Below are 18854 nucleotides of genomic sequence, written 5' to 3' on the forward strand. Positions count from 1 at the left end.
ATGCGCTGTTCTGATTTCTGACTTTACGTGGTTTTCCACAATGCCATATAGATGGAAAAAGACAGTATGGAGCACATTGTATTTGCTTCTTTCAGTTAATAAAAGGCTTCGGAGATTCACCCCGTTGTCTGTATCAGGAGTTCATTCCTTCTCACTGATGAATATTATATTTCATTGTATGAAGTTACTTCAACATGTTTATCCATTTGCCAGTTGGTGGGTATTTGGATTGCTTTCACTTTTCTAGCAAATCATAAACAAAATTACTATAAACATGCATGTACAGGTGTTTGCGTGGGCCTATGTTTTCATTCCTCTCGGGTAAGTATCTAGGAGCAGGATCACTGAATTATATGTGAAGTGTGTAACTTTACATGAAATTTCCAAACTGGTTTTCCAAAGTGGCTGCACAAGTTTACACTACCACTAGCAATGTATGAGAGCACGGCTTATTTTCATTATCAGAAAGAAATTACCATTATGAGAAATTTGGGGACCATAATCATTATAGAGCCATAAGTCCTATCCCTGATATGACAAAATCAAGTACCGTGACAAACATCCTTATCTTTGGTCTACAGCTACCCGAGTACTGCAGAACTCCTACAAGCTTTAACGGTTAAATGGTTTACGAGTTCTCAAGGCTATTCCCAAGTTTGTGGTTCAGTGACCTTAGCTTTAGGAGGACTGAGTTGTGGGGAGAGTAAGCAAAAAGCCGAAATCTTTTGAATATTTGGTCATCATCACATAGTCCATTTATTAGAAACTTCTATAAACATCAAAAGGTATTCTCTCGTCACCCATTTTTTTTTTTTTTAATATTCAGTGTTAGGTTACAAATTCTCTTTTATGGATAAAAACCCAGTAATGTTGTTTTTATTTCAGAAAAATATATTAAAGTTACATTTAGTATATTATGCTCTACTAGGCAGTAAGATTCAGTTCATTACACTTACATAGTGATACTGAGTATTCTTAATTATTTAAAAATGAGTTACTTTATATAGACTATATCCATTAACTATTTTTTAAAGAATTTGTATATATATACATCAACTTGATTTCAAATAGTTATAAAATATAATTTTATCTTTCTTTAATGATTTAGAAAGGACCCTATAGCATCTCAGGGTCATTATTATGAACATCAATTATAACTGTACAATTCTGTAAAGGAGAACGTATGGTCGACAGGGCTAAATCTAGCAATGATATTAATTAAACAGATCTTTGAAAGCTATTTACCTGTCATCCATTTCTGTTTCATAAAGATAGTTTAGAGTTTTAAAAACCTATTATTAATATTATCCTTTCTGAATTCTAAACAAATTGGTTTTTTATTGCTTTATAGAATCTGATTCTACAATAAAGATGTAGAGAATATCTTCCAGGCAGTATATTCGTCATTCTGGACAGAGACTATCTTGGTTCATGTCCTATAGGTCTGTCGGGGAGTCGGCTCAGCAGTTATAATCTCCCTGAATATTTTGTAACCTGCTGAGTCATAATTAGCTTCTTCTGAATCTTGTATAATTAACTAAAATTAAAAAAAAATTTCAAGGGTATGTAAATCAGACCTGCCAAATACCAGTCAAACTGGGAACACAGAGTTAACTGGGCTCTACGTGACAATTTATGATGTTATCCAGTAAAATAAATATTTATCATACAGCGTGAGAGCAACATTCTCTAATGCGCACTGCTAGGCTTTTTTCACCTTATTTTGAAGAGGTTTTAAAGAGGAAAGCCAGGTTTTTTTCTTTTTTTTTTTTCATAGGGTTTTCAACATTATTCATTTTCATCAACCTATTGAATTTGGTTTTAAATGAAGCATTTTTTATACTTATCCTTGTTAAATTATTTCAGCTAAGTAGCAAGTGGATGGAAAATGAAGGAACACATATCAGCCCTTTTCACAGTCCTACTACATTCTCCAGGTCTCTATTAGAGTATAGCCGTGGGGGAAAAAATTCCTCATCTAAATTAAATCTGATCCAAGAATTACTTGAATGGGAGTAAGAGAGATATTCTTTTGTACATACATATTTGAAAAGAATATATTTCCAATTCTAATTTGTACTAAAGATGTAACATTTTTTTCCAGTGAACCATTTCCAGTGCAGCACAATACTCTTGTAACTGGAGTATTTTGGATTACTTTAAAGTAACTGCTCAGATACTACTTAATAGTGTTTGCTTTCATCAATACATCCAACTTAAGGTATTAAGAAGCTGTTCCCTTTGAACAAAAAATTGCCTGCTTAACTTTAAAATCTTCTCTTCTTACATGGGATTAGGTGACAAAGAAATTAGCAGCACTGACACAAAGCTTGGATTTAACACATAAGACTTAAAGCCTTGAAGCATTTGGTTTTATAAATCAGTATAAACACAGCAATAATCTTAAAGAAGTAATCCCTCTTCTAGGTCTGCTTCTGATGGAGAGTGCAAGTAGTTCCAAAGAGACACAGCGACCATTGCTCGAAAACAAGGCACAAAACTGTGTACCAATGTTTCATTCGCTTAGGACCATTTTTTTGGTATTGCCAAGTATTCTTGGGTCATCCTCTATCCTCAAATATAGGCTATGGGACACTGAACTTTAAGATTTTTGACTGCACATTTAAAATAGGATGTGGGTGCTTTTAGGAAAAACGTCTCGTGAAGAGAAGGAAAGAGAAAATTAAAGAACTTTGATAAGGCCCACCAACAAGGCAAACAGGGCATTATTTTTCATCTTCTCTACCCATAGCTGCCTACAGTCACGAGAGACTCTCAACACCACAAACGGCACAATCTTTATGATATCACTATGGTCCCTACAAGAGTTATGTGTTAATAAGCCAAGTTGCTTCTGAAGTTTTCATTTTGTAGACAAAAGCAGAGCCTAAAAAAAAAAAAATAAAAAAAAAAAAGCAGAGCCTTTATGAAATCCATCAGAATGCTTTGTGACAACAGGAATAAACACTTCTGTTTGATCTGTGTTGCTCATTACCAAGATGTATTATTACCAATGAAATGGTCTCAAGAACAGAGTAAGAAAAATGGAGTTTGGTAAAAATGAGCTTCAAGCAAACAAAAATCGGTAACATTACTATGCCCCTCTGAACGTTTTTTAAAAGGAGATTCACGTATATCCTTCTGTGATTTGCCTTCCTTTAAGCCAAAATCCCTCCAAAATTATTAATAATAATAAATTAAACCACTTTTCTGTAAATGGTGTATATTTTCTGCTAATACATATGGGCACAGAGTTAATGAAATCTCAAGAACTCATTTTCTAGTTAGTTTTTAAAATTGAGATTTAACTCCACTTGCTGACACAGTCCGTCTGAGCTCCAGCACGCCCTGCAGTATTCTAGTGAACAAGCAGCTAATACGCCGTGTGCCATATTTAAGATGGAAAATGGGAACGTGAAATCACTAGTTACAGCTGCCCAACCACCTTAAAAGCACTTTATAGACTCTTTCTAACTTGAAGATTGTTCAGAGAACGCTTCGACATGCAGAAAAATCCTCCGTACTAAATATTGTAGTTAAGTTTCAATTAGGCTGGTGGCCCACACGTCTAATAGAAAGGAGAATGTGCCCGTGTATTTGCACTGAGTCCATGCTGTGGGAGTTCATGGTTTCACTTTATGATGAAAAATCATCACTAATGAATATTTGAAAACCTTAACTGTGTACAGAACATGGGAATCCTTCAGCGCCTGGATAAAAGGACTATTCTGCTGGATCACTTGAGTCTACTTTTAATTCAAAGCAATGGAACCATCAATCTACATGTCGAATGATAAAGTCTTCCTTGCACAGGGCTTCGTTTTTCAAGGAAAAATACAGAAAGGGGGGAAAATCAATATATAGAGGCGCTCAGTCCTGGAAAGGGCTTTCTTAAAGAGAAGCCTCAGTCAAGGTTGAAAGAGCAATTAATGCAGGCTCAAGAACTGGGCCATTCTGATAGAGTTCGGTTAACATGTGGCAGAAGTAATCATCCACTTGTGAAAATGATTTTCGGTTCATTCTCGAACACCTTCCAGACACCCGTGATCCCATTTAACTGACAACAATGCGGCGGGCGGGCGCGGAGCGGCGGCTCCGGGGAGCCCAGGGGGCCGCTCGCCCTCAGGCGCCCGCAGCCCTCAGCCCGCTGCTCGGCCTCGGCCTCGGGGCCGCCCGCCCTCCCGCCCTCCCGCCTTCACGACCTCCACGACCCCGCAGCCCAGGCACCGCCTTGGAGACCACAGCGCCACCGCCACCCGCCACCCGCCCCGAGACGCCCGGACCCGACTCCTGCCCGGGGCCCAAGGCTCCCCCAATTACGTGGGGCGCGGGCGGTGGGGAAGCAGGGAGGGCCCGCGGGGCGTCGGCGGACAGAGCCCCGTACTCTGAGGGGCCACGGTGAGGAGCCCCCACATCTGAGGGACCCACGGTGAGGAGCCCCCACCATCTGAGGGGCCACGGTGAGGAACCCCCACATCTGAGGGACCCACGGTGAGGAGCCCCCGCGATCTGAGGGCCACGGTGAGGAGCCCCCACATCTGAGGGACCCACGGTGAGGAGCCCCTGCGCTCTGAGGGCCACGGTGAGGAGCCCCCGCGATCTGACGGGCTTGCCGGGAAGAACCCCAAGACTCCTGCTGTGGAACGGGCCGTGCAGCCGGGGGCGCTGTGGAGACTTCCCACGGCAACCGTGAGGTGAATGTGGGCTTCTTCCCCCGTTTCCCGAGCAGGTTCCCGGGGCTGGGGCCGTCAGAGGCGCCGCGCCCCCTCTTGCTCAGAGGCGCCGTCTCCCGGGAGTCCCCAGGGCGTGCACCGGCTGCGTTCCAGGCTGGCGTTGGCGGGGCAGCGGTGACACCGGAGGGGTCGGTGCGAGCACGCTGCTCACATGGCCACGGGCCGCTCCCGACGACACGGAAGCACAGGGCGCGGCGCTGCGAGGGGCCCTCTGCGGAGGCCGACGCCACCCAGTCACCCTGCGCGGGCCGTCGGGGGCGCTGTCCCCGTGGCTCACGGCCCGTCGGGGCGCTGCCCCCTAACTTCCCGCGCACACCTGGAGGACAAGCGGGCAGGAGCTCTGCTGCCGGCCTTGGCGAGAGCGCGCCCATGCAGCGCCCGGGTCACGGCCTCCAGGCCGCCCGCCGGTCCTCGCCGACGCCAACCCGCAGGCCGGATCTCACGGGCGCAGCCGTTCCCGCTTTGTTCCGAGGGCAGCACGGCAGCTGGGGGGCAGGCGGCTCCAAGCGGGCTGCCCCGCGCACACCCAGGCCCGCGCCTCCACCCCCGCGAGGCGGGCACAGGCCGCGGCCAGGCTCCCCCGGCCGCTGTGGGGTCACGGCCGGCGGACACGCGGCGCACCGAGCAGCCAGGGTGCGAGCACTCACGCCCAGCGGGTCGGCGTCCCGGCGTCTGTGACTGGGCCCTTATGAACTCTCCTCCTTTTAGGAACTGCAAGGGGCTCGGGCGCAACGAACAGGAGTCTCAGCGCGGGGTTTGCGCGTATGGAACCGTGTCTTCCTGGCTCCGCAGCGCCTTCCCTGTTGGCCCGACGTTCGCCCGCAGAGCCCGACTTTGATACCCGCGTCACCGAGTCAGCAGAGAACCGCAGGCCTCCGCCTTCCGTCGGGAGAGAGTCGGGCCTTCTCCGTGCTCGGCGGGTCTCAAGACGGACCGTGGGCACAGGCGCCGCCTGGAAGGCTCCTCCGGTGTGCGCGCTCCAAGCGCAAGTCACCGAACAGGTAATCTGAGGTTCCGAGCTTCCCAGCACGTCTGGGGCTGCCGGCTACGGGCAGGAATCCCGCAGTAAAAGGACGAGGCCGCGGCGAGCTCACGGGAGACACCCTGGGCCGCGTGAGGGGAGGAGGGTGCGGGGCCGGGGACACACGGGGCCTCAGGACGGCCGCGTCTTCCTCACAGGCGCTCGGGCTCAGCCAGGCGGCCGTCCGGTGCCACCACTGAGCACCTGCATTCCGCTCCAAATTGACGAGCATCCGGGTCATGACGGAAATACCCTCACTTCCAACATCATCTTACTAGAGTCTCTAGACGTTTCTGTTGGGGGAAAACCAAGCTTCTGTAACACCTGGATCATGGGCTCCGGGGATCACCTCTGCGTTCCGGAGGAGCTCTCGTTCTGGGAGGTCGCCCTCTGGTCTTCGGGAACGGGGACACTTCTGGAGGACTCCGTTCACGCGACAAACTGCCCGCCTTTAAAGTAACTCATCCTCACGCGCGTCCTCACAAGGGCGTCTGAATCCCTCCTGCCGCCGGCCATTTCACAGACTCGCTTCCCTCCCCGCCTTGCTCTGCCAACACTGGGTCACCTGGGCTTCAGATCTACGCCTCGTGGCCCATCTCATCTGTGGCCGCGGGGCCGTGTGGGGCTGCGGCTCAAGACGTGGGGGCTCCGGCGCGGCGCCTCGGCCCGACCGTGGGGATAAGCTGCCTGACACACAGGCAGGGACCCAGCTTTGCTCTTGCTCCGGCTCACCTTTCTCTGATCCTCTGCTCTTGAACTCCGGACACGAGAGTGGGCCTAGATCTGGGTGGGGGCTCACATCTGTAAACGCTGCCCGTTCTGAGGCCCACAGACACTTTCCTCGGCTCTGACCCCACGTACTGTTTCGTACACGCCCCCTGTTCCCCGTGCTCTGTCCTAGCCCAGCAGTCCCACACTTCCTACAACCTCACTCGTTTCCCACAATTTAAACTAGTCTAGCTCTGGAGTCTCACGTCTCCATTTCTCCCCACCCCCCAGTGTGACCATCACCTTTCTCGGGGAACCCCTCCTTGGCACCCCTGGTGGGGTCACATGCCGTTATTACGCACATTAGGCAGGATGTGGACACGTCCATCGCCCTGCCACGGCCTATAGCGCGCCATACATACGGGACCATACGTCCTTGCAAGGGCCAGGGCCGCGTCGGCCACGACTCATCACTCCATCCCAGCACCGTGCCTCTTACAGCAGATGCTCCACAGACGTTTGGGGGACGACTACATGGCCGTTTCTAGGTCTGTCATTAGGAACTATTATAAGAACAGAAAGGCAGTAAATCTTCAGCAAAAATTTCTGTGTGTCAAGGGAAGAGAAAAAGCCTTGGGTAGACCTAGGATATTCCATGAAGTTGATATTTTTATACTTTTATTGAATCACGAGTATTCAAATAGTTTCAACAGAATGTTATTTTGGTATTTACCTTACTGCGGAAGATCAAAACCTAAGAGAAGCGTTGGCTGCTATGAAAGCAAACACAGGATTTCGGGAGTCCAGTCTAGCCACTACCCCGTTATCCACAAAAGGGACTCCTGCACTTTCTCTCTTTAAAGTTCCAACCCGGGGCTTGACCTCCCAGCCCTGAGGTGAGGAGTCGCTTGCTCCACCCCCCGCGGCGGCCAGGTGCCCGGGAGTCGCCTGCACTTCAGGTGACACAGTGTGAACCAGGGCCGCAGAACCATGGGGCCTTTTAGTCAAAACGGAACGTGCTACATCGAGCGATCTCAAAGTTCCCCCAGATTCTAACTCGACTAATAATCTTTACAAAAAGTTTGCTGACGTGTGGACATCGCGGGCATCTCTGAGGAGGCCCAGTACTTTTTCACGGATTTTTCTCTTTTCTTTGTCTCCATCCTAGGCGTTCCTATTGGACGCAGTGTCCGAACTGCAGCCGCAGACCGTGCTGGCCGGGATGGCCGTCTGTGCCAGGATGCCACCACGGACCGCCCGGGAGATGCCGAGGGCGCCGGCTCCTGCGCTCACCCACCCCGCCAGCTAAGGCCAGGAGTCACCATGGTCACGGACATCCCTGCACGCGGAAGCGAGTATCAGGGGGAGCAATATATGCTCCTTCAGACAGATGAAACAGTGAACACAGTTAGAGACGGAGGCAGGGAAGGAGAGGGAGAGCAGAGGAGGACACAAACGAGTGGTATTTTTACGTCCCCTCAACTACTTGGTGCCTGGGAGGACTTCCCCACTTGTCTCACACACAGAACAGTAGTATCTGCCCTGAGTGTGACCAACAGCGTCCCTACAGAAACAGAGTGAGGGACGTGGAGGGGCCTCCGCAGCTGTAAGGCACGAGGTCAATCCAGGGACCGTCGTCACCGTTACATTAGTAGGAGCAGGACACCCTGAAAAATATCCCTATCCAACTGCATTCTTTGAAGGACTTTCTGGAAAGCATGGGGGAGTGACAATAAATTTTCCAGCTTTGACCATTAAAGACAACTTTCCAAGACTGGGACAAAAATGTGTCTGTCTTTCTAAAATCAAGTGTAACTAGGATATTTCACAAGTTACAACAAAGCTAGTTCTCATTCATCAGGCAAAAGTCAATTTTCTGTAGCGTACATATGTGTTCCAGCTACTGAATTTTCTTAGGTTCTTGAGAAATTCCTATTTACCAACAAATAAAAAAAATTCTAGAATACTATGGAAAAATGCACCCTGATATACAGTTTCTTTCTCACCTATGTCTATTTATTTGGGGGAGAATAACACAATAAAGGAAAGTGAATATAGTCTAATTAACCCCAGCCTCGTTGTACATGGCACCTTCATTGGTCTATGCTTGTAAATTGTCTCCCATTATTTCATTTTAAAGCTTAAAAATTCCATTTATTTCTTTGCCTATTAGACTATATTCACAGTACTTCTGCCTATGAATGCAGGATACAAAGAGAAATGAAATCAAGATAGTTAATACAAAAAAGAAAAAAAAAGAAAAAAACCTTTGACATTTACAAAAGAAATTTGAAATTTCAAGTTTCAGGTATTTTTGGTTAAAAATGACCTTAGTGGCATCTATGATCATTTACCTACTACTAAGCATTAAAGTTTTTCTACATTAATTTGATGTCTTGACAAGTTCGATATGTCCAAAGTGAACTACCACTTCACCTTCTCCTAACCTTTCTTCTTACATTTTTTAAAAAAGAAAATGTCGTGAAGGCTACTGAATACTCCTTAAATAGTGCCACCTTTATCACCAAGTTCTCAAAGGACAAAAATGTTCTGTTTTCAGGGAATGCTTGCTCCATCTACTGGAGAGACACAGGACTACTTCCATCAAACAAAACTATGACACTTCCAAAGATACTTTCCTTTAAAACAAAATCTGGTCCTTCTCTTTCCTGCACTCTAAGGCATGTGTCAGCACAGGAAATCAAGGTTCCCCCCAAGTCAATGTATGTTATTTCAAACACATTCAAATATACATTAGTTCAAATAACTCAACATTCCCTTCTTAATGGAATCGTTCGAGAGTTGTAAATTCATAGGCAGAAGCGTATGTGAGATAGAAAAACACAGATGGAGCAAAGGAGATAAATAACCATTTTTCTCTTTATAAAAAAATAGACCAGCATCTACTTTTAAGACAAATGGAAGCAGAGGCCCCCTGCCATGAATCCACACAGCTAGGGACAAAGACCAGAATTCTGCTCCACAAATTCGTACAGTATCAAGACTGCTTCACAGAAAAGAACTGATAAAGCCATTCCAAAGGGATCTCTGAATTCTGAAATTTTTTCCTTTTTTTGAGAGGCAGAGAAAGAGTGAGGGGGGGGGGGTGCAGAGGCAGAGGCAGAGGGAGTCTCAAGCAGGCTGCATGCTCCTGCAGAGACCCAAGCAGGGCTCCGTCTCATGACCCTGAGGATCATGACCTGAGCTGAAGTCTAAGAGTCTGATGCTTATGCGTCCGAGCCACCCAGGCGCCCTACTCCCTGCATTTTTCTTAATAGTAAAAACCCCAGTAATAAAACATGGTGCAAAAAAGATGAATACATAGAAGAAGCTGACCTCTACCTTTTTCCCTCCAATTCTTTTTATGCTGGCACCACCTGGACAGCAGAAGAACTGTAAAGAAATGTGAGATTTGTTCATTTTCAACTAAGAAGGCATAGTTTTTTCTTAAGGAAAATAAAATGAGGGGCTTGAAGGTCCAATTACGTCCTGGGGCTGGGGTTTGACTGAGTCGCTGGCACACATGTATCTGCTTTTCAGTGGGATGAGTGAATCAACAGAAACTTATCAATTACAACGTAACTATAATTGAGGAGAATCCAAACATTTTTCAGCTTCTCAGAGTGCTCTTTCTACCTGCCTCTGCTCTACAATTAGAAGAAAACAGACAAGGGGGCCTGGTGGCTCAGTCAGTTAAGCGTCTGCTCTCAGCTCAGGCCTTGGTCTCTAGGTCCCCAGATCAAGCCCTGCATCTGGCTTCCTGATCAGCAGAGTCTGCTCCTCCCCACCACCCGTTATGTCTCTCCCTCAAATAGATAAATAAAATCTTTTTTTTTTTTTTTAAAGAAGGAAACAGACAACAAACTTAGTTCAAAGACTGTACAGTTATCTTGGAAATAGTGTCCTTTGGTGATAGATTTACTCATCTATTTATCCATGAGAGACACACAGAGAGGGAGGCAGAGACCCAGACAGAGGGAGAAGGTAGCTCCCTGCAGGGAGCCCAATGCGGGACTCGATCCCAGGACCCTGGGGTCACAACCTGAGCCCAAGGCAGATGCTCACCCACTGAGCCACCAGGAGCCCCCGTCACACAGTTTATAAACACCTTCTGATACATCCACTATTAACACCCTCTGACTCTGCCATCCGATTCATTTACCATTATCATTAATAGCGGAGAAATGGCCCCCAGCTGCGATGTCCACGGAGCAATCATGTTCCTGGAAGACTGTCCGCAGGGAGCATGCAGTCGTCTCCTCAGGTGGCTGAGATCAAGGCCACTCCGAGTGCTGGCGACGGGTGCCCTGTCCTGCCAGGAGGCCAGGCCCCAGGTGCGGCTCTTAAGATACAGCTCTCCCCTGGGACAAACACTAACAGCAAGGCAGTAGGGCCCCTCAACGGGGCCACCGAGTCAGGTCAGCCTTGGAGGAGAGCACGGCGACTGGGCAGCAGCAGGGGATGGCAACACAGCGGCTCCTCCTAGTCTTTGGGCTGCAACATCCCTCCTCCCTCGGCATGAACACTCACAGAAGGTCTACACTAGCTCCACCCAACAGAGAGATAAGGAAGGTCTGCACGGAGGGAACGGGAGTGAGGGGCACACAATGCACTACTGCGGCCTGGTAGGGACCAAGGATGGGAGAGATCTCCCCAGGAGGGAAAATGCACAGGCTCTGTGCTCCCTCCCAGGCACCGCGACTCCAGGAACTCCTCCCTCCCAGGACCCCAGCTCTCCAGGAGGTCCTCCCTCCTAAAAGATTAAAGGGCTGGAGCTGTTAAGGGCAGCAGTGTGCCCTTCGCGTAGTTTCCATAAACTCTGAGGAACACTGGAACAAAACTACTCATGAAAAAGAGAACTAGTACACTCCCTATACTAAGTTACACTTAGTAAGAAATCTGAAATTGATCTCAGTGGAGTCTTTTTATCTAATTGTAAATAGATTAAATGACCTTTTTATCTTTCTTTTCTTTCTTTCTTTCTTTCTTTCTTTCTTTCTTTCTTTCTTTCTTTCTTTCTTTCTTTCTTATTTTTTTACTTTTCTTATTTTTTAGATTTTTTTAATTTTTTTTAACATTTGAGAGAGAGAGAGCTAGAGAGAAAGCCGGGAACATGAGCGAGGGGAGGGGCAGAGGGAGAAGCAGACTCCCCGTCGAGCATGGCACCTGAGGCGAGTCTCGACCCCAGGACCCTGAGATCCTGACCTGAGCTGAACCCACTGAGCCCCCCAGACGCCCCTATATCATTTTTAAAGTAAGCTCAAGGCCCAATGTGGGGCTCGATCTCCTGATCTTGAGATTAAGAGTTGCAGACTCCATGGACTGAGCCAGCCGGGTGCCTCTGATGATTGGTCTCTTAATTGCCTCTCAAGAGAATCTAATGACCCAATCAATAATAGATCTTTAAATGTAAACATGCTTATAAAATGTAAAGAAATACTGCCAGCAGCATGATGTTGAAATCCAGGCCGTGTCTGGATGTCATCACAGGGAGTTAGATTTGAGAAATTCCATCAGTTGGCTGATTGATCTATATAAACAAGTGGCAGTTCATACTTTCACTTAGATTACATTTTTGGGGAGGGATAGGGGGATGAAAGTGACTAATCAACTAACCATTCTGACTCCCATGGACCCAGCTATATAATCACGGACTGAAACCAGCTTTTTTTTTTTTCAGACCCATTTATTTACTGTGTAAAGGATCCTTTCCTAGAAAGAATTTTAACAATATTTCAGGCACATCAGATAGGTTAGTTTTTAACCTAATAATTTCTGAACCGTTAGGAAGTCAAAAACACATCAAAACCCATGTATCCTAATTCAGGGGTTCTCAAATGTCAGCAAGCAATGAAATCTTAGAGAACTTGTGGAAATACAGATTGCTGGGCCCGGAGAATCTGCACTTGTAACAGGGTCACAGGGATGCTGGTGCTCCGGGCCCAGAGACCAAGCGTCAACCACTTACGAAGCTGTACCTGCTCTAAAACTTCACGAAACCCGAAGCCACACCTTTATATTTTAAAATATCTTTTTACCTGAAAGTACATAATCGGTTATAATTTCCTTAGATTACTCTGAACAATTCTTCTAAGTGGCATAAATCAAAGTAAGTTTTCTTCTAAAATTTGCTCACAGTGCCCCCAAGTGGAAGAAAACATTACTAACAAGAAAGGAGGACGGAGCGATCGTCCCTGGGATGGAGCTCATATCCGCTGCCTTCGCATTTGCCAGGGAGCCCAGCCCGTGGTGTTTGGGCACCAGACCCTCCGGACAGGTTAGCTGAAGAGACACCTGCCCACGGTAAAACCTACCGCCCTTGCCCTCAGCGTTTTACTTACACAGCATTACTATTGGGCCACGTCATCCCCAAATCTCTCTTAGCCTTTAATTTTATGTTGATGCAAAATAACTACAAATCCTATTTAGAAAAAAGTAGGATATAAAGAACAAGAAAACCGACTTTATTCTATGTTCTCTATTCTCACCATCACACAGTTCCTCAGAATTGTGGTAAAATGTAGGGCTCAGGGAAAAAATACTGAATACTTCAATGACTGAATATAATGCAACAGCTGCTAGTGGCTACAAGGGCTGTGGCAGCGCCTGCCTCCCAGGGCATCCCGCAGGAAGTCTTCGGAGGAAATAAACTGTTCTTCCTGGCTGTAATCACACACTCCATGGACACTCATACAGTACACTCTGTAGTTCACGGAGAAACTTGTATTTATTACATAACATCAGTGTATATCTCCCTTTCACCTACTACACACACACACACTCACACCCATCTATTCTTTTTTATCATTCTCTTAATTTCAGAAAAGAATCTTCTATTCATTCACTCATTCATTCATTCATTCATTCATTTAGAGAGAGCACAAGCAGGGGGAGCCGCAGGCTCTGTACTGAGCAGGGCGCCGAAAGCTGGGCTCCATCCCAGGACTCTCGGGGTCACGACCAGAGCCAGAGGCAGCTGCTTCATGGGCTGAGCCTCCCAGGCGCCCCAAGAATCTTCTATCTTAAATATACACACAGGGTCTACAAATCTTGTCACCATTCAAACCAACAAACTCATTCAAAATAACAAAAGAACAGAAATTCAAAGGGCAGAAAGAGGTTTCGGTGGCACCGCACAGTGACCCTCGCAAAGGCTATAAGGCGGCTACTGAGTACATTTACCTCTCGGAATTTTCCTTAACTTCCTTCAGCACACATGAAATATGTAGCTCATACAAAACACCCAGAAAAGTCTCATGTTATTTCATGCCAATTAACAAACTGCCAACACGTCATGCTAATAAAAAAAGCAATTGACCTAAGTAGAAGGGCTAATTAAGTGGAGTAAGATAATTAAACGATTCTCAATATGTAATCAAAAATTATGGCTGGAAGTGTTTCACAATGTTGTCTTTTTGTTTTCAAGTATCTGCCTATAGGCAAAATTCTAATCAGTGTATCCATATGCATAAAAGACAGATCCAGTGCAGATGTTAATTTGTTGCATGATAGAAATCAGGTGTTCAATTACAAATAATGGGGTGTATGAGAGACCGTCCAAGATTTCCATTTAGCTGAACACATGCATCTCAACGGGCAAATGATTGCAAAGCGTTCTTCTTGGAATTAGCTGCTAACGTGCTCCCAAGGCACACCACATGCAACTCCTTTATTATCCTCATTATATAATATTCACATCTCCAGCCCTGTGTATTACCCAATTTGCCACTGTTTAGGATTTTGAATATTTGGTGCTCTAAATTCCATTTATTGAACTCTTTAAAAGGGATGATTTTGATTTTTATCTAAACTCTAGAGCATTTAACATGAGGACTTTTGTTACTAAATCTTACATTTAAACAATCTAAACCATTTGCTTTTGGTAAATTCCTTGAACTAGGAATATTCTAAGCTTTTAACATGTAAGGCCCACTTCCACAAAGCCTTGCTAGGAGAGGATGTAAATGCAGAAGGGATCAAGTATATCTGCTTGGCTAAAAGATGGTATGCAGACTTGCTTTTTATATTTATGACCAAGGCACAGACTTAAAATGTACTTCTGAATTAAGATATTCATCATGCCAAGTCTGTGGATGGATACAATTCTGAGAGGATGAGTAAATATTGGACAAATGTTAGGTTACATCCTAAATCAAGATCCTAATATTTAGGATTTTCCAATTACTTATTCAGTAACCAATAAGGCCAAGCCTCTAAAACCTTAATATCAGATAACCACAACAGAGATAACAGAAAGGATCATTCGATTAGATGGCAGAGTAATAACAGTCCTTCATGAATGAGGACTTCATTAAGACAACATATGAAGAAGGTTTTAAAAAAATTTTTTTAACATTCCTTTCATTCTCTTACCTCAGTGAAATCAATGAGAAAATATGTAACAACTTAAGGTTCCTTACTCATTAAAAAATAAATACTATTTCTGAGTATATGGCAACCAGCAAAGCCTTAAAAACTATTCAAAGGTAAGAATAGAGAGAGATAATTTCCATAAACCAAGAGATGCAAAATGGTGACCTTATGGGACAAATAGGGACTGCAGATGTACTTTGAAAGCACAGCATTAAAAATATACAGTTTGAATTGCTTTTCATGTTCTCTCGATTCCCATAGTCCTGACTATTCCACTCCTCATGACCTTATTCTTAATGACTTCATGCATTTATACTTGATTTGCCCAGCCTTTGGCAGCATTTGACTTTTGTGAACTTGTAACCACTTGAGAAGAGTACTGTGTGGATGTAATCACACAAATGGGGTTAAGCCATGGTCGTTTACTAGTTACAAGAGTTTAATCAGACTCCTTAACTTCCTTTGCCTCACTAATCTCTCTGTAAATTGACAGAATAGTGACATTAATATCACAAATGATACGTAAATACATTGTATAAATTGTATCATCTATTTATCACATATATTATCACATCAAGTTGTAATAACCAAGTAAGATTACCTGTAAAGTGCCTTTCAATATATTTGAAGCAATTACTTTGCTCTACTTTGATGTCTCAGGTATAGGAAATCATAGCTTCCTCTTCTTGCTAATTAGTGTAACAGATGTGTACTCGGACAGGGTTAAGGCCCCACCAGGTAATGGATACATGTGCTATTTAATCGACTGCTTGCTGCTGTCAAGGACTCCTTCCAGTGTGCTCACATGGCTTGTACAGACGGGGGACAGGTTACTTACATTGACCTAATGAAGAGCACCACTGCATCGCTGATGAAGACACATGTATTTGAAACTTTGACAGGAATCCCACGGCAAACAGACCTTGTTTTAATGGATAAATGGTAAGATGGCAGCTTATGGGATGTAATATTGAGTCTAATGTCATCAAAGCTGACTCATGTTTTTTTGGAGCCTTTTACAACTTTTCAAAGAATTTCACTGTAGGTCTTATTCTTGGTTTTCCAATCATACTTGAGGATGAAGGGATAAGGAGACCTTGGAAGAAACCCTAGACTACCTCTCACTATGGGAGAAAGGGAGAAAATCTGTAGCAGGGCAAGGCACCCTCAGAGAAATCATGTTTGTAATTGGGTTTCTCAACAATTTTCTCACAATATAATCTCCATAGAAAAAGGCAGAAGATATAATATTAGACATTAAAATATTTTCCAAAACTAAAGAAAACACTTTTGGAATGAATTATGAAGCAATGTCTCATCAAAAAGAGAATGTCAATAAGGAAAGAAATTCATTCTGTAAGACAGTGTTTTCTGGCAGAAGAATCCATATATATGGAAACAGGCAACGGAGGTTATCCAGTCTAAGGAAGACAAATAGAGGAGAAGAAGAAAAAAGGAGCACCGATTAGCTCAGAAATCTGTGGAATTCCACACAGCACACTAATATACACATAATGGAAGTCTCAGAAGAAATGCTAGAAACAATATTTGAAAATATAATGGCTGAAAACTTCCCAAATTTGATGAGAAATGAGTTTTTTCGTTTTTTAAAAAAAATATTTGATAGAGAAGAGAGAGCAGTGGTGGTGGTGGGGCGGGGCGGGGCAGAGGGAGAAGCAGACTCCCCACCCAGCAGGGAGCCAGATGGGGCTGGATTCCAGGACCGCGGATCAACAGCTGAGCCACCGGGGTGCCCTGAGAAATACTAGTTTTTACATCAAAGAAATTCAATAAACTCCAAGTAGAAGAACATCATTCTAATGATGATGTTAGATATACATCATTTTTGAAGCAGACTACAGTTGTTAAACTCGTTCAGTATGTATGTGTGAATGCTATGAATTATCAACAATTTAAAGATAATGAATTTGGTGATCAGTGTTCATTGCCAGTGTAGAGAATATTTAAATTTAAAATAACTTTAATATAACCTTGTCTTCTGTAAATGTAAGAATGGTTTAATATCACCAATGTAAATCACCATACTGATGGCTAAAGGATAAGAAAATATATTACTAATTTGACATGAGAAAGCATTTGCATTTAATAAAGTTTAACCATTTTTGGTTTGAGAAATTTAGAGAAGCTGCATACCAAGAACATAAAGCAAATATGTCTAATAAAAGAAATTTTAGATATTGTGATGGTTACTTTTATGGGTAAACTTGACCGAGCTAAAGGGTTCCCAAATACTTGGTCAAACGTTATTTTGGGGGTTCCTGTGGGGATGCTTTCTGGATGAAATTAACATTTAAATTGGCAGACCAAGTGGACTGCTCTCTCCAAAGTATGTGGGCCTCATCTTGGTTGAAGGCCTGAAGAGAACCAAAGGCTGAACCTCCCTCCAGTACGAGAGGATTCTCCTGACAGTCTCTGAACTAAGACATCAAGTCCTGCCTGATGGCCTTCACATTGAGACATCGCTCTTCTGGGTTCTACAGTAACTCTGGGCCTTCATTCAGACATAAGCTCTCTAGATTTTGGAATTGTCAGACTCCATAATCACATGAGCCAATTCCGTATGATGCACCTAATAAAAACACACACGTTTGTGTAGCCCCTTGGTTCTGTTTTTCTGGACAACCCTAACACAGATTTAGTTCCAAGGCTGGGAAAAGGCAGGTTTGCCTGCTGTTACTTCTAAGTAATAGAGCACTAGAGGCTCTGGCCCATAGTAGAAGAGAAAAGACACTAAATCAAGAGGAAAAAAACCTACTATTTGCAGATGATAGAATAAGAGAATTGATCAAGTTAGCTGACCATAAACAATACCTTCTGTACAACAAAAGCAAAGGTAGAGGTGGACTCCCCACGAGGTGGGAAAACTGGCTTGTTGAGAAAAAGCTGGAAGCCTTTCTGATACCATATTCCAAAGGAAGCCCCTACGTGATAAAGGTGTAAAAGATAAATCTATAAACTTCAAAGAAGAAAATGAAAGAGATCATTTCTGTGATTTAGAGATGGAGGACACTTTTAAAACAACTCCCAAAACACAAATGCATGGGAGGAAAATTGATGGATTTGACCAGTAAGCATTTTGTTCAAGAAGGTTATCCAGCAAATTATAGATCAAGAGGACGTCATAATAGTTAAAACCAATAAAAGATTATCTAGGACTGCTCTGCTGTCCAACAGACTAGATGAATGTGGCTATTTATTTAAAGTAGGCTCCACATGAGGCTTGAACTCACGATCCTGAGATCAAAACCTAAAGTGAAAAAAAAAAAAAAAACCTAAAGTAAAATCAAGAGACACCTGACTGAGCCCCTGAGGTGCCCCGTTTTTAAACTTAAATACAAATTAAGTAGAATAAAAATGTTGGTTCCTCAGTCATGCTAGCCCACATTTCAAGTGCTCAAAAGTCACATGTAGTCCCCACACTGTGATAAATCCTGAAACAAAATCATGAAAAAAATATCAATACCCTGGGACACTGAAAGAAACTGAGGAATTCAACTTAGCGTCATAGCAGTTCAACCTAATGGGCAGTCCAGGTACATATTTCCATCACTGAAGTTCTCTCTGACAGAGGTGATACACAGAAAGAACGTATGCAAGACAATGAAAAAAATTTAAAACAAAAAAGGGCCTCGGCAGGGAAGAAAGAACACATGAATCACAAAAGCAGCCGCCTCACTAGTGGAAAATGCAGAGGACTAGATACTCAAACGCATGAAACATAATAAAACACTTGACAGGATGAACACTGGGTTTTATGCTATATGTTGGCAAATCAAACTCCAATGAAAAAATATACAAAAAAATAAAAAATAAAAACATAATAAAACATTATTTCCCACTCATCAGAAAAAGCAAACATTAGAAAGAGACATATACTAATTTTGGGTAAGGATATAGAGAAGTAGGATTGTAAACAGGAACAGATAAGCTGGGAAGCAAATCTGGAATACTTAATAAAATTAAGTATGTCTATGTCTGATCCTTGGCTACGTGTGGGG

The 18854-nt window shown here is 44.1% G+C and overlaps 1 protein-coding gene across 25 annotated transcripts in view; it reads right to left on the reverse strand.

The window, feature by feature from the left end:
* CADPS2 (calcium dependent secretion activator 2) overlaps positions 1 to 18854 on the reverse strand; it is a 452803-nt gene that overhangs the window by 162040 nt on the left and 271909 nt on the right. The window lies entirely within an intron of this gene.

Source organism: Canis lupus, chromosome 14 (genome assembly GCF_011100685.1).
Source record: "Canis lupus familiaris isolate Mischka breed German Shepherd chromosome 14, alternate assembly UU_Cfam_GSD_1.0, whole genome shotgun sequence".
Lineage (NCBI taxonomy): Eukaryota > Metazoa > Chordata > Mammalia > Carnivora > Canidae > Canis > Canis lupus.